This window comes from Bos grunniens, chromosome 1, assembly GCF_055505025.1.
Source record: "Bos grunniens cultivar Pamir isolate PY7600 chromosome 1, Bosgru_T2T1.0, whole genome shotgun sequence".
NCBI classification, from domain to species: Eukaryota; Metazoa; Chordata; class Mammalia; order Artiodactyla; family Bovidae; genus Bos; species Bos grunniens.
The window spans coordinates 38,095,556-38,112,749 of record NC_141165.1 but is presented as its reverse complement, the minus strand read 5'-3'; the positions used below and the strand labels follow the sequence as shown (position 1 = coordinate 38,112,749).

Sequence of the window (17,194 nt, the reverse complement as noted above, 5' to 3'; positions counted from 1 at the left end):
TTCTTTGGCTAGGCAGCATAGTATTAACTGCTTTCCTCCAATTAGCACTTTTATAAATTATCATTATTTTTTCAGACAGTTTTCTACCCAGGTGTCTGAGTTTTTGGTTGCAAAATTAGTTCAGATGGTCTCACACAAAAGTATGTTAAATGTTGTTACATGTACTTTACTGAGATGAAATATTTAACATTTAATGAACTCCCTTTCCTCGTTGGTAAGTCTGATCTTTCTGGCACAATTTAAAAATAAATTTCATTTATGAGTCTCTTGTTTTACTAGTGTTCCCATATTTATTCAGTATTTTTTTTTATTAACTTACATATTTAACCATCTTCTGGATTAAACATCATGGCCCAGAAGGCTAACCAGAGAATTCAGTGGTCTCTAAGAGAGTAATCATATAAGATGCTTCTAGAATATTATTTGAGGAGGAGGTAATAAGTGTGTGTGTGAAGTGTTGTTACACTTTTGAGTGCTGTGTATTTGAGGTATGTGGATAACAATTTTAAATGCTTGAATTTCCTTACAGTCTCAACCAGAAGATTTTTAGGGTTTTTTAAAATACTAATTTCTATAACAATATGGATTAACTAATATAACCTTAGTTTCTATAGGAAGAATTTGTTGTTTCAATGATAAAAAAATATGTCAAAATATTTTACTTTGGAGATTGGATGACTTTATTGACTGAATATTGACTCAAATTAGCAAATAATTGCCCATTTTCATTCTGAGCTGTGGAGACTGCTTCCTGTCTTTAACTGTGACAGAAAGGACTGGCTGGAGCAAGCCGCATTCACCTCACACCTTTGGCTACATTTCACGGTGCGTTTCTGCCTGTGCCCAAACTTCTGGTGTGTACCATCAGTCAGTTCAGTTCAGTTTAGTCTAGTCGCTCAGTCATGTCCAACTCTTTGTGACCCCATGGACTGCAGCATGCCAGGCTTCCCTGTCCATCATCAACTCCTGGAGCTTGCTCAAACTTGTGTCCATTGAATTGGTGATGCCATCCAGCCATCTCATCCTCTGTCATCCCCTTCTCCTCCTGCCTTCAATCTTTCCTAGCATCAGGGTCTTTTCTAAAAGTCAGTTCTTTGCATCAGGTGGCCAAAGTATTAGAGGTTCAGCTTCAGCATCAGTCCTTCCAATGAATATTCAGAATTGATTTCCTGTAGGATTGACTTGTTTGATCTCCTTGCAGTCCAAGGGACTCTCAAGAGTTGTCTCCAACACCACAGTTCAAAAGCATCAGTTCTTCAGTGCTCAGCCTTCTTTATGGTTCAACTCTCACATTCGTACATGACTACTGGAAAAACTTATAAGGTCCCTAAGGGTCCTTCCTATAAGTTATATTTGACTTACAGGGACCTTTGTCAGCAAGTGATGTCTCTGCTTTTAATACTCTGTCTAGGTTTGTCATAGCTTTCCTTCTAAAGAACAAGCATCTTTTAATTTCATGGCTGTAGTCACCGTTTGCAGTGATTTTGGAGCCCAAGAAAATAAAGTCTGTCACTGTTTCCATTGTTTCCTCATGTGTTTGCTGTGAAGTGATGGGACCAGATGCCATGATCTTAGTTTTCTGAATGTTGAATTTTTCCTGTACCTTTCTTCTTTTAAAGCAGGGTTCAGCATTAGATTGACAGAGAAAAATCAAGGAATTTGTTGGATTAAAAAAAAAGTCATGCTTATTTCTTTTCACTTCAAAGTTGGCGTATCCTTCAACTGTGAATTTAAGTTACAAGATAAAACACTGTTATATTAGCAACATTCATGATTTTGTCTTTCATACAAATAATAAATGTTTTGATATCATCACAGTGTGATTGTTGCAGATATTACCCGCTGTCACAGGTACTTTGAAATTATGGCAGTTACTAGACTTGTCACTAGATCTTCTTATTTCCTGTTTTAATAAAAAAGGCTATATCATACACTCGACTTTTAATATTTTAAACTGTATTTTAATATACAGTTTCCTTTTTAATCTCATGAATTTTATTTTATGCATTTAAAAATATTATTCTGAGATGGGATCCATAGGCATCACCAGGTAGAAAGGGGTGCAAGGCACAAAGACCTGGAGAAGGGAATGGACACCTACTCCGGTAGTCTAGCCTGGAAAATTCCATGGACAGAGAAGCCTGGTGGGTCCCAGTTCGTGGGGTTGCATAGAGTCAGATACGACTGACTAACACACTCAAAGGCACAAGAAAGGTTAATATCCTCTGCTGTACAGCAAAGCTTCCCATGTGAATGCATGTGTGTGTGCTGAGTTGCTCTGCTGCTGCTGCTGCTAAGTCGCTTCTGTCATGTCCAATTCCTTGTGATCCTATGGACTGTAGCCTTCCAGGTTCCTCTGTCCATGGGATTCTCCAGGCAAGAAGAATACTGGTGTTGGTTGCCATAGCCTCCTCCAGGGGATCTTCTCCACCCAGGGACCAAACCCGTGTCTCCTGCTTTGGCAGGTGGATTCTTTACCGCTTACTCACCAGGGAAGCCCTCCCATGTGAATAGCTTCATAATATATCTGAGAAATTTATGCTGTCAGTCCTCAGGATGGCAGCTTGCAGCTGGAGCAACCTCACACCTATTGTGCCTTGTCTACACAATCATTAACTTCATGTATCTTGTGAGATGAGAAAGGTTGGGGAGCACTCTTGAGTTGCTCATGACTGGACTCTTTTAACACTGTTCTTCCAAGAATACCACACTTTTACACGTTATCTCCTACATGGTGTAATTATCTCTATTTCAGAGAAAGCAAGGGAATTTCCCAGACAAGAACACTGGAGTGGGTTTCCATTTCCTTCTCCAGGGAATCTTCCTGACTCAGGGATTGAACCTGCATCTCTTGTATCTCCTGCACTGGCAGGCAGATTCTTTACCACCGAGCCACCTGTGAAGCCATCTTAAATATGGGTAGCTCTAAAAGGATTAATTTCTTACCAGTACCCAAACTTCTTGTGACTTGATGACTTTTCCTTCATGTAGTCTCCCTTTTATTAGAGTCCCCAGTAGTATATGAGGTCACATTTTAATATATCTAAGAGTCGTACTCCATATGTCCTTTTCTACTCTCCTGTCCAGAATTTCTGTGCATGCCAGTTTCTCCTCAGTTCTTGAACAATAACATTAATAGAATAAGGGGCACTGTAGTTGATTGGTTTGTTGGTTCTTTTCATAGACTTCCAAAGTTTTCTCTGCGTCACTTGCTGAGTCCCCAGCTTTGCAGTAGAAGGCTTTAGTCCCTTTATTTTAAGCTGGGGTCCTTTTAACTTACATAACTCACTTTAAAAGTTTTTGTAGGCTATCTATGTATCAGGTAACAGACCACTGTACTTGAAAAAAAAAAATCCCTATTTGTTTTCCAGATAGATTTTTCTCTGTTTTTAATAGAGCCAGGTACTTAAATCTTTAGAGGTCTTAATAAAGAGTCTAAAAGTCAACACCTTAAAAAAAAAAAAAAAAGTAAATGGAATCCTCTCCTCTCTCCTCTTTAAACTCTAGCAAACAACAACAGGCCAAGGACTGTACAGAAAGCGTCACATTCAGATGAGTAATACTGGCAATCAGTGACATTTTCTATTTGGTATCTTGGAGACTGAAAATCGCTTGGTTTTCTTTATCTAGGCCACAGCTGTCTTGGGCCTGATTCCAATCATTTTGATCTGGTGAGGATTCTTTTTGGCAACAGAAATGCAGTAGAGGAGGGGCCATAATGACATGGTAGTGACAGCTGAAATGCATTTCCTCATTTTGATCTAGGTGAATGTTCTCAGTAGTATTGCTGGAGACCAAATGCTTATTCCTCTCACACATCCAGGAAAAGATTTTTTAAAAAGAGGCCAAGAGGGTTTTTTTTTTTCTCCATTAAACTGGATAAGGAACAGTTGTGAACCAGTGTTGGTTAATCCATCAAATTATAAAAGATGAAAATCAATAAACAGAAAAACACAAAGTACCCCAATGTGCCCACACTGTCTCAAAGGAGTTCTTTCATCAGGAGAGGCTGCATCACAGTAGATATGTTAGCCTAATTATGATGTATTTCCTTTTAACCAGTTTGTATGTAATAATTGAACACACATCTTCATAACAGGCTTCCCAGAGCAATTCATTAGTTCAGTAAAACAGTCTGAGTAATAGTTGGTTCATGCTTGCTTCATGATCATTTTGTTAGAAAAAAAAAAGAACAGCAGCTGTATTTCAGTGTAGATGGCCTTCTGAAACAGTTGATTTATCAAAATGAATTGATCTTGGCAGCTTCCTATTTGGAGCTTAGATAGAGAAACAAAATTAGAATTCAGTGCTGCTCACATAGCCAGAACAAAGTAACGTTGGCTCATTTTCCACAGACATTATGGCTTGCACTGTGGATAGATAGAAAATTCAGAATTTATCCACCCGTACAGATGAAGCCACACGTCTAAGTGACCAATAAATGGAGTGAAAGCATTCCCTGCTCTTCTCTGCTCCCATAGGAAAATTGGTAGGCCAATACCTTCTTTTAAACTTAGACATAATATCCTATCCCAAACCATGGAACAGTGATGGTAATATAACACATTCTAGCTTACTGGCAAAACAGTGCATTGAGAGAGTTAAAGGTGAGCTTGAAAAATGAGTGCCCCGCACCCCACAAATACACAGTAAAATGGATTCTCACTCTGGCTTCCGTAGGGTTGTACTTTGGAAAGATCCTCAGTCTCTTGGTGCATATCATCCTGATTTTTAACCATAGATCATAGCTTCACACAGCCGCATACATTCAAAACTTCTATCCGTTTCCAATCCACTTTCTCTTCTTAAAAACTGTGGCTTAATTCAGTTTAGCAGCTGCCTTCTTACAGCACATGCCTCCCAGATACACAGATTACATCGATAACTGGCCATCTGTGCTCAACAGTCACCCGTACCAGCTCCATATCTTTTTTTGGCTTCTCTTTCTGAGCTCTCAGTGGGGTACTTGACCCTCAGGTACTGGGCTGCAGTCGGAGATGCAAAGAGGTTTGGATCACATATAGGGGCTGCAGAACTGAATGATTCCATGAAAGCAGCCTGTATATGACTGTGACCATTTTTTCTTTCTTTCTTGCTTTCTTTCTTTTTTTTTTTAATGCAGGGAGATTCTGCAAATACCTAAAACTTGCTTTCCAGATCCCTACCTCATCATGCCTAAGAGGAAGTGGATTTTCCAGGCCAGTGCTCATTTGTTGTTAGCACCAAGCTTTTAAGGTCTCAATAATGCTCTCGCTCACCCTGCCAGGAAGAATGCTCAGCTGAATACATTATCAGCTTCCAGCATTTTTTCATTCTGGAGACTTTGTGGTCTGCCTAGCTATGTTACCTCGGGTGCCAAGTCTGTCCTGTGGGGACCAACTGGGGAGTTTGGCAGAGAGACAGTGAACTCGCTCACGTCCTAAAAAAGTCATGGTCACAGGGCAAAGGGAAAACAAACCAAATCCCCAAATCCCACAATGAGAAGTCTTTGGTTTGCTGCTGAAGGCAGGAGTGAGAGGCCCATGCTTGGACTCTGCTTAGAGGCTGGTGTGGCTGAGGAAAATGTGTTGAAGGTTCAATTCTGTTTGGTTGCTCTAGGCCCTGCCTTGGCATCTATCCTCCTCCATGTTAAACAACATTAACTCTGAAGATCTGCCAAGATTTGATGATCAAATGTATTCATGAATCGCACTGCAATGAATTTGAACCACAGTAAATTTGTTTCTGGAATAAACAGAGAAAAGACCAGAGGTTTGATTTGTATGTTATTAGTTTGCTTTCTGTGAGAAATAGGCATAACAGCACCCTTCTATGTGCAGGAGGTGGACTGGATAAACAAGTGATTATGGGGACTGAGAGCCTGGGATTGGAGGCACAGCCTGGCTCTGGAGCTCATCTGGGTTTCCAACTCTTGGTCCATGTGTTTAGGATAAGCGATGAACAGAGACTGATAATTACTGAGCAGTGGGGAGTTCCTCTTCTTAAAGGTCTTCAGCTTATGGGATTTTAGATTATTTTCAGTATTTCATCCAAATTCAGTTGATTAGTAGTTATTGTTGCTGATTGATTCCTTCCACTCATGGCCACCCCCAGACTAAAATGTCTTCATGGATATTGTTTCCTACATATTTGAGGGTATCAATAGTGTCATCATGGGAAGGTCAGAGGGAGATTGCATGGCATGAGAACAGGGCACTGTACTGGGGGAAAGGTGCCCTGGGGTAGCTGTGTGATGTTGGGTGAGCCACTGAACTTTTCTGAAGACAGTGTGCTACTCTCAATAAGGAGATAATCCCTTTGACAATAAGATCCTATTGTGACCCTTAGACAGAAAAATCAGACAATGCCTCCCTAATGCTTTCAGCACGTAACTATAGGACTACATTAGGGTTTGTAAATATTGCTACATGTATTAGCATCAACATGATATAAATAGGAAGTAAACTATATATCTTGGAAAAATTAAAAAAAGTTAGTGTACTCTCTTTCAGCCCCTTTCCATTCTATTTCAGGTAATAGCTTGGCTATTCCCAGGAATTCTGAGACTAATGTTATTTTTTTTTTCCACTTTTTAAGGAATAGAGTTTTGTCGTCTTCAAGTTCATATATCTTGAAATTGATGAGTTCTCAGATAGAGGTGTGTTGCCATTTCCTTCTCCAGGGGATCTTCCCAACCCAGGGATTGAACCCAGGTCTCTAGCATTGGAGGCAGATGCTTTAACCTCTGAGCCACCAGGGAAGCCCTTACAAAGCTTTAGGAGACCCATTTCAACCAGTAGTCTAGAACTTCTAGTTAGAACATTGTTTGTTAATATGGGGTGGGCTTAAAACATTGTCTGTGATATATAACACGACTTTGTTTAAAGGATGATAAAATTTAAAAAATGGTAAGAAATGTTCAAACATGCAGTGCGGTATAAAACATACAACTGATATCTACAGATTGTTATTGTTATTTAGTCACCAAGTCGTGTCCCACTCTTTGTGACCCCATGGACTGTATAGCCTGCTAGGTTCCTCTGTCTGTGGGATTTTCCAGGCAAGAATACTGGAGTGGGTTGCCATTTCCTTTGCCAGATATCTGCGTACCCCTCTCTCAGTTTGAAGAAATGTTTTACCGTGTTTGCTTCAAATCTCTGTCCTCTGTTTTTATTTTTTATTTATTTCTTTATTTTATTTTTTAACTTTACAATATTGTATTGGTTTTGCCATATATCAACATGAATCTGCCACAGGTATACACATGTTCCCCATCCTGAACCCTCCTCCCTCCTCCCTCCCCGTACCATCCCTCTGGGTCGTCCCAGTGCACCAGCCCCAAGCATCCAGTATCGTCTGTTTTTTTAAAAAATAATTTTCATTGGGATATAATTGCTTTACAATGTTGTGCTAATTTCTTCTATATAGCAAAATGAATCAATTGTGTGTGTACATATAACCCCTCCCTGTTGAACTTCTTTCCCATTCAGGTCACCACAGTGTATTAAGTAGAGTTCCCTGTGCTATACAGTATATCCTCATTAGTTATCTCTTTTATACTTAGCATCAATGTTGTGTATGTGTCAATCCCAATCTCCCAACTCCTCTTACCCTCAAGGATAATTTTATTTAATATTAGCAAGTATTGGACAAAATCGGATATTTCCTGGTGTAGTTGTCTTTAGTAGTTTATGAGAGAGGCTATTCCCAGGATATGCTTATGGTGTAGCATTCTCATTTAGCCTAGGGCTTTTCTGCACGTCGTCTCTTTCCTTCTCCCCAGAGTCCTATGTCAGCAGCAGTGAATGCTTAAGTAGGCTCTGTTGGGAAAACTCTCGGTGACCTTGGAAACGGTATTTAACCTTTCCATGGATCAGCATCCAAATTGCAAAGCTGAAGTGACAGCAGCTGCCTCGTTCACAAGTCTGAGAGTTATGACTAAGAAAAGGGATTGTAAAACACAGTGCAAATCCTAAATGCTACAGACAGGTCTGGTAATGTTAATAACTAACCAGCTCATGCCTGGCAGCCATCACCAGACCCTTAAAGCCAATTCCTTAGCAGTTGTCCAGGTCACTTCCTTCTGGAAGTGGGAAAAAACTCAAATGACAAAAAGTTGCAGCAATATTCGATGACTGTCAACAGCAAAATAGTGGATTTGTTTTGAAGTGCATGTGAGGCATATGAGTGCTCTAAGAGGGTGTTTCTTCTGTGGGGAAGCCAAGGTCATGAGCTGTTAATATGACTCCTTTCACCAGCACCGAGTTCACAAAAGTCTCATAACAAGATGTTTTTCTTTTCTCTCTCTTTTTTTTTTTTTAGGAGAAGAAAACAGATTTGGCATAAGTTATATGACAGCCACAATAAGGCTGTCTAATGTGTGAAAGACATTGACAATCAGCCCCATGGGATTTATGTAATTTGAGAATATAGCTTTAAAAATCATATTACAGGAGGCAGTACTTAAGATTAATACAGAGGCCATTTACCTTTTTATTATATGTTTTAATAGCACTTAGCAGCTTGATTTATGAAAGAAAAAACTCTGACTACAGTGTCGAAAGAGGAAGACTGTGCTATAAAAATTAACATAAGATGGTGACACTGCATCCCTCCATTTTAGGAGAGAAAGTTGTGGAAAGTTTGCTGCGGCATGTGGCTCTGGCTTCCCTTGAAGTTGATCTCGCACATGGGGCTAAAGGAAAATCATGGGAGGATTTCCCTGGGGAAGTGGAAATTGTGGGAAGACCAAAAGGAAACAATTTATCGTGGGGTGTGGGGGAAAGTGGGGGACCATCCAGACAGAGAGAACAGCATCTGTGAGGCCCTAAGGCAAGAAAGAGGTTGGCATGTCTGGAGCAGGTAGGAGAATAGTGCAGCTGGGGCATAATTAACAGAGTGAAGCATGGCAAAGTGAAGTTTAAGAGATGTGCATGCGTGTGTGCTAAGTCGCTTCAGTTGTGTCTGACTCTTTGCAACCCTATGGACTGTAGCCTTTCAGGCTCTTCTGTCCATGGGATTCTCCAGGCAAGAATACTGGAGTGGGTTCCCATGCCCTCCTCCAAGGGATCTTCCCAGCCCAGGAATTCAACCTGCGTCCCCTGCGACTCCTACATAGAAAGCGAATTCTTTACCTCTGAGTTGCCGGGGAAGCACCCAAGAGATGTGCAGTTAAAATTTCTTATTAAAAAGCATAATTTCTTGAAGTAAGTCAGAAAGAGAAACACAAATACTGTATATTAATGTATATATATGGAATTTAGAAAGACAGTAACGGTGATCCTATATGTAAGGCAGCAAAAGAGACACAGATGTAAAGAACAGACTTTTGGACTCCGTGGGAGAAGGCAAGGGTGGGATGATTTGAGAGAATAGCAGTGAAACATGTATATTACCATATGTAAAACAGATGACCAGTGCAAGTTCGATGCATGAAGCAGGTCACCCAAAGCCTGTGCTCTGGGATGACCCAGAGGGATGGGGTGGGGAGGGAGGTGGGAGTGTGGTTCAGGATGTGGGAACACGTGTCTACCCATGGCTGATTCATGTTGATGTATGGCAAAAATCATCACAATATTGTAAAATAATTATCCTCTGGTTAAAATAAATAAATAAATAAAACGTAGTTTCTAAAACAAAACCTGTTTATTCGGTGTATCAAAAGTTATTGTATCTATAATAAAATTGTGTACATAAATTTTAACACAGTGATTCCATTTCTAAGGCTCCTAAGGACATGATATATATATATATAAAGAGAGTTATGTCCAAGAATTTTTATTATGATTTTGCTAACTTTTAAAAATTATCCTTTTTAAGTTTCTATGGTTTTATTCCTTATCCAGCTTTCTATAAGATTGATCACGTTTTTGTTATTTCTCACACTTTTCCCTACTGATATGGAAGTTTTTAATTCTATATGTACTTTATGTAAGCTTTTAATTTCTATGTGCCTTCTTAAATTCTTAAATAGTACATCTGTATGGTCCTATGAACCCATGTAAGGCCCTTGAAAATCCTTAACTCTGAAATCTTCTACTCATTTTCTTAGTTTTTGTCCCATATTTTAATATCCTTGTTTTAAAAATCATTTCTGTTCTAGGTTCCAAATAGTTAATTCACCATTAGCTGTGCCTGACGGCAACCCACTCCAGTACTCTTGCCTGGAAAATCCCATGGACGGAGGAGCCTGGTAGGCTGCAGTCCATAGGGTTGCTAAGAGTCGGGCACGACTGAGTGATTTCACTTTCACTTTTCACTTTCATGCATTGGAGAAGGAAATGGCAACCCACTCCAATATTCTTGCTTGGAGAATCCCAGGGACAGAGGAGCCTGGTGGGCTGCCGTCTATGGGGTCGCACAGAGTCGGACACGACTGAAGCGACGCAGCAGCAGCTCTACTGTTTACCATTTGTATTCTTTTAACATGAAATAATTTCAAACCCAGAAAAGGCTCATAGGAATAGGATGAAGAACTTTTCTTCCTGACATATTTAAGAGTAAGTGGCCGATGTGATGCCTTATCACTTCTGATTACTTAGTCTGTACTTCTTACAAAAGGACATTCTCTTACATAAGCACAATCATCCAAATCAGGAAATTAACATTGATACATTACTACCATCTAATCAGACTCCTTTCAGGTTTTGCCAGTTGTCTCAGTAATACCCTTTGATTAAAAGGATTTAGCTTGGAATTATGCATTGTGAATAGTTGTCTGTTCAGTCACCTTTGGTCTGGAGCAGCTCCTCAGTCTTCCTTGACATTCATGTTGACACTTTTGAAGATTACCACTCGGTTATTTTGTGGAATGTCTCTCAGTTTTCATACCTGTGATGTCTCCTCATGGTTAGATTTAGGCTATGTGTTTTGATAGGAATATTACAGAAGGGATACATATTCTTCTCCTTGCATCCTATTAGATGGCACATGGTTTTGATTTGTCCCTCTACTGATGATCATAACCCTGGTTAGAGTGGTATTTGTCAGGATTCTCCACTGTAAAGGTACTCTTTGTCCTTTAGTAATTAGTGAGGACTTTGGGAAGAAATACTTTGAAACTGTACATCCCATTTCTCATTAAATTTCCACCAAGCAGCTCTAGCATCCATTGATGTTGCTTGGCTGAATTAATTATTACTCTGATGCTTGTGAAACTGTGATTTTCTGATTTCTTTATTGTACCTCCATGTATTCACTGGCAGTCCACTGTAAGGAAAAGTTTTCTTTTCTCTGTGTTTAGATACTCACTTGTTTATTTACATTAGCATTAGTGTTGTTCAGTTGCTAAGTTGTATATGACTCTTTGCAACCCATGGACTGCAATCTCCAGACTTCCCTGTCCTTCATTATCTCTCAGAGTTTGCTCAGACTATGTCCTTTGAGTCAGTGATGCCATCCAGCCATCTCATACTCTTTCACTCCCTTCTGCTCTTGCCTTCAATCTTTCCCAGCATCAGGCTCTTTTCCAATGAGTCAGCTTTTCACATCAGGTGGCCGAAGTATTGGAGCCTCAGCTTCAGCATCAGTCCTTCCAATGAATATTCAGGGTTGATTTCCTTTAGGATTAACTGGTTTGATCTCCTTGCTGTCCAAGGACTCTCAAGAGTCTTCTTTAGCACCACAATTGGAAAGCATCAATTCTTCAGTGCTCAGCCTTCTTTATGGCCCAACTCTCACATGATTACTGGAAAAACCATAGCTTTGACTATACAGAATTTGTTTTATACAATACATGAATTTGTTTTACTCAATGGATTATTATCCTTTGCAATAATTATCTATTTTGATGCTCAAATTGTCCAAAAATGGGCTAGGGTTCCCTTTACGCTGATGTCTGTGTCTTTGATTTTTTACCCATGATTCCCTGAGCACTTCATTACTTTTTGGCCCAAAGATGTTTCAAGCTCACCTTATAGTAATACTTTCCTTGCTCCGCTCAGAAAGCAGCCTTTCTCCAAGAAGCCCTGTGGTTCCTTTTAGTGGAGAGTGGTTATTTAAGAGAGTAAGATCTGAGTGTTAGGTGTAATCATTGCTGTTATTCTCAGATCACTCTCACATTAGTTCTCTCTTCTTCTGTATGTATCTATCTAGATTGTTGTTGTTTCGTCAATCAGTCGTGTCTGACTCTTTGAGACCCCATGGACTACAGCCTTCCAGACTCCTCTGTTCATGGAGTTTTCTAGGCAAGAATACTGGAGTGGGTTTCCATTTCCTTCTTCAGGGAATCTTCCCAATCCAGGAACTGAAACCATGTCTCCTGCATCTCCTGTATTGGCAAGCAGATTCTTTACCACTGACTCTTTGCAACCCCGTGGACTGTAGCCCTGCAGGCTCCTCTGTCCATGAAATTTTCCAGGCAAGAATACTGGAATGGGTTGCCATTTCCTTCTCCAGGGAATCTTCCCGACCCAGGGATTGAAACCATGTCTCCTGCTTCTTCTGCATTGGCAGGTGGATTCTTTTACCACTGAGCCACCAAGGAAGCCCCATCTATCTAGATACACATTGTTGTTGTTGTTGTTAAGTCGCTTCAGTCGTGTCCAACTCTGTGTGACCCCATAGACGGCAGCCCACCAGGCTCTCCCGTCCCTGGGATTCTCCAAGCAAGAACACCGGAGTGGGTTGCCATTGCTTTCTCCAATACATGAAAGTGAAAAACGAAAGTGAAGTCACTCAGTCCTGTCCGACTCTTCGTGACCCCATGGACTGCAGCCTATCAGGCTCCTCCATCCATGGGATTTTCCAGGCAAGAGTACTGGAGTGGGGTGCCATCGCCTTCTCCGTAGATACACATACATACATACATACATATATATATATATATACTTCTATATTTACATCTCAAACCATTTATATTGACATCCATGAGTTCCCCTTATACTTTCCATTCCAGTCCACTTTATTTTTTTATCTTTTTGTATATGTCTCTCCTTTCTCTAACATGAGGAATCTGATGTTTCTCATACATTTATTCTCCATATATTTATTGCATCAGTCCTACCTGTATGTGGCCCATTTCTCCTTGCATCTGTGTTCCCCACTCATTGACCTTTCATGGACACCTGTCATACTCAGCTCCACTTAATGACTTTTGAATTGAAATGTTTACATTTAAAAAATTGCATTGATCATACATTTTTTATTTATGAAACTGAAAGTGTTAGTCACTCAGTCTTGTCTGACTCTTTGTGACCCCATGCACTGGAGGCCCACCAGGCTCCTCTGTCCATGGAATTCTCCAGGCCAGAATATTGAAGTGGGTTGCCATTTCCTTCTCCAGGGAATCTTCCCAACCCAGGGATTGAACCTGGGTCTCTCAACATGGCAGGCAGAATCTTCACTGATCGAGCCACCAGGGAAGACCATTTTTGCTTTAAATCACATTTGTACCTAATCCTCTGTTCTTGACATTGAGATTCTGTTCTTTTCTCTGTTTCTTTGATAATTTCAGACTTATTTTAATGTTTACTTGCAAGCTTCTTTTGGACTGCTCTATTATCTTCAGTTTTGAGGGTTCAAATGATTCCCTTAGTTGCATCTATTCACCCTGCTACAGTGTAACTCACTTTTATATAGGGCTTGCAGCTTTTTTTTTTTTTTTTTTTACTGTGAACAATTCTTCAGTAGGGGTTGTTTACTACTGAAGCCAGTGTCCTGGGTTGTAGAATTGTCTCTGTGGAGTCATTCCTGTGGAATGATTTTGTATTGGCCTCTTCCTAGGATTTACGAGTTTTACTGTTTTGAACAAAGTGTACTGTTAGTTTCTCATGTTGGGATTCCCATTCCTGGGGAATATAAGCCTCTTATCCATGACACAGATTTGGTGCTCTTCCTTCCTAAATACAGGTGATTCTTTTTCAACCTTATCCATTGTACATGATCAACTTCTTTATAGCTTTTCAAGGCTGGCAAGCAGAGATTGTAGAATAGAATGCACAACCCTTTGTGGCCCCCAGTTTTATGCAAAGTTTAGTTCTGACTCTCATGAGTGTGACATCTCCTATTCTATTTCCTAACTTCATTAAATTACAGCCCTCAGCCCCTGGCCTATCTGATTCTAATACCCCTGGTGAGTGGTTTTATCTCCTACTTATCCTTACTTTTCATTTTCTCTTACTTGGTTATGTATTAAAATCATTTTTTATTTTTATTTTTTTTGGTTGTACATTGTTGCACATTTTAATATTTGACCAGAGAATTCTGTACTGTATCTAGTAATAAAATATTGCAAATGGCTTAAATGTTTAACAATAGTTTAAACTGCTGGAATAAATTAATTATAGTGTAGTTGTATGATAGAGTAATATATAAGTATTATAAATAATGTGATTGAAATATCAGGTAGAAGTTATATATAGGAAGTTTTACACTATAATATTAGGAAATGTGATACAAAACTGTAGGATATTTATTATGTAAAAAATAAAAACATAAGAAAAATGTGTTTAAGACTATATTAGAATGTTAGGAGTAATTGTCTGGTTTTGTGGGATTATTATTGAATTAGTTTTATTTTCTGTGGAGATAACAGAAAAGTAACTTTGATAAACATTCCTAGACCATCAAATTCCTCAAGTAATAATAACAACAATATGTGTAGACTGGCTGTGCCTTAAAAGTAAAAATGGTTTCTAGGAAGTTTAGTTGTAAGATTTTCCCTATATTTGGGATTGAATAAAAAGTTTTGAAAGTGAATAAGGTACTTTAATTTCAAACTATTGTGAACATACTCAAAGGGGTTTTATCACTTGAGTTTGAATTAAATTAAAAAAAAATATGTATTTGGCTGTGCTGGGTCTTAGTTGCACACGTATACACTCTTAGATCTTCATTTTAGAATGTGGGATCTTTGATTGCAGCATGTGGGATCTAGTTCCCTGACCAGGGATTGAACCTGGGCCTCCTCAATTGGGAGCATGGAGAGTTAGCCATTGGACCACCAGGGAAGTCCCTGAATTGAATATTCCTAAGGAACAATCTTCATATGATTATCTAAGTTAAGTTGAAATAAAACTTGGTAACTTAGCCAATCTTTGTTTTCAATAATGTACCAAGTACTAAATTTTGAATTTTAAACTCACTGAAATCAGAAACACTACTGCTAATTATTAGTTCATGGGATAGCATACATATTTGTACTCAGATTTTTATAGTTACCAATAAAAAGTTATCCTTTTTAAAATCAGCTGTATCATTAAAACCTGAGTCACTGTGTCCAGTTGGGTATTTTATTTTCAAGTACACTGGTGGGAATGCAATTCTGAGTTGCATAGCTTTAAGAAAAATAACAAAAACAAAACAAAATTTATTATCCCTTGGCATCCCAGAAACAGATATAATAAAGAGATAGTTTCAGACACTTTACTGTCATTAGAGCATTTAATGTGTTTCTTTGCCTATTTAACTTTTAACCATATTATCTTCCCTGGAAATGCTTACAACTGCAACTCATATTTCTAATTACTATGTTTTTTGAATTGACTGCAATCTCTGTAACCATTTGTGACCTGTTTTTTCAATGATTTCTTTTCCTTCTCTTTCAAATCATTCTTCTCATCAATGTTCTCTCTCCGTATTCATTGCTGTTGTTTCATAGTCTCTTTTGGGTGCTTTCCCCTTCTTATTATGCATAGAAAGTGACACTATTGTAGCATAATGGTGAAAACAGGCGCAGCTACTTACTCCAGGAACCCCAAGGCTGAGAGAGCACGCTCTCAGGTCACCTGTTTCCTTTAGCACACCTGGACCCTTGGCAGTGGCCTGCCGATTGGGAAGCTTTGGATTATTCCATCTTGTCTCTATTTCATTAGGGTTTTGTCTATGGAGTCTCAATGTTCTGATATGCTTCTGCCAGTTTTGTACCTACTAAAACTTTAAAACTTTTGAATAAGTGAACCAATACTTAAAATATACAAAATTATTGGATGAAATAATCAAACCCTCAAAAGCATATAGCTCTTAAGAATAGTCATCACCTATTGGTCACTAGTCCTCATCAGTATGTATAAGTGAATAGATGTGGCTTTCCTTAAATCACTGGGTGCTTATGGGTGAGTTGCCTTGAGTAATTAATGGAAAATATTGTCAGCTGAATCTTGAAATCTTGAGGAAATTTGCTTAAACTTTTATAAATGTGCACACATATTAGATGTCAGTTTTATCCTCTCCCCTCTCTTTCCCTCCTTCCTGTCTTCTCCTCCTCTCTCCGTCCTTTCCTTTCCCTTCTGTTCCTCTTTCTCTTTTAAAAGCTAGTTCTTTGAGCAATTTAAGGTTGTGAAGAATTTGTCACTTATTTTTTGAATTTCATCTTACAATATAGGAGTTATTTACTTATTTAATAAGAAAAGAACAGTTCCCCATGTTCAAGATCATGTTATTTCAGAAAGGGATGCTACACTCTAACTGGAATTTGTATAAAAAGAAAATGGCTCTTTTAAATAAAGGGGAGGCAGGAACACTTAATGAACAGCTTACTTTGTGCTAGGTACTGCCTTATCCTTTCTTATACACACACGCACACACACACACACACACACATATATATAGCTATTAATATTATTACATAATATAAATTGTTACAGATAAATAACATTTTCCATTTTTGCCTTTTTTGCCAACAAGCCACAAATGGAACTGATACCCAAGTACAACTGTGATCTCCCTTTAGTTTCCAGATGGAATAATCTCTCCTTCCTTTATATGGTTATTTATCTTTTTACTTTAAATATTCCAGCTCATCTATCTTTTAATTAAATATTCCTTCAAATCCTTTTTCTGAATAAGCAAGTTTGAATTAATAAAATAAAATAAGGACTGAGACAGATAATCATGAAGGTACTTTTGGACCATGAATATTGTATTACTTTATAGTGACAATATAAAAAGCATCAGATATTCAGAATTCTCTTATCTTTTACATTGAGGATGATTTCTCTAGTTCTTTATATTTTAATAAAAACGCTCACCAAACTTGAATTCTTGTGAGATTGTTCCTCTTCAAGGTTCAGTTCAGTTCAGTCACTCAGTCGTGTCTGACTCTTTGAGACCTCATGAATTGCAGCACGCCAGGCCTCCCTGTTCATCACCAACTCCAGGAGTTCACTCAAACTCATGTGCAGCGAGTCCGTGATGCCATCCAGCCATCTCATCCTCTGTCATCCCCTTCTCCTCCTGCCCCCAATCCCTCCCAGCATCAGAGTCTTTTCCAATGAGT

The 17,194-nt window shown here is 38.9% G+C and overlaps 1 long non-coding RNA gene across 2 annotated transcripts; it reads right to left on the bottom strand.

Annotated features, from left to right (window-relative positions):
• Nucleotides 1-662: 662 nt before the first annotated feature.
• LOC147379275 (uncharacterized) lies at nucleotides 663-5,936 on the bottom strand. 2 transcript variants are annotated; one of them, XR_015132741.1, is made up of 3 exons: nucleotides 4,667-5,899; nucleotides 2,947-4,277; nucleotides 663-1,722 (listed from the first exon to the last, which is right to left on the bottom strand). It is a non-coding gene; the product is annotated as an uncharacterized LOC147379275 (long non-coding RNA). The 2 variants fall into 2 exon arrangements; XR_015132740.1 differs by having other exon boundaries at nucleotides 663-4,277; nucleotides 4,667-5,936.
• Between the last annotated feature and the right edge of the window lie 11,258 nt (nucleotides 5,937-17,194).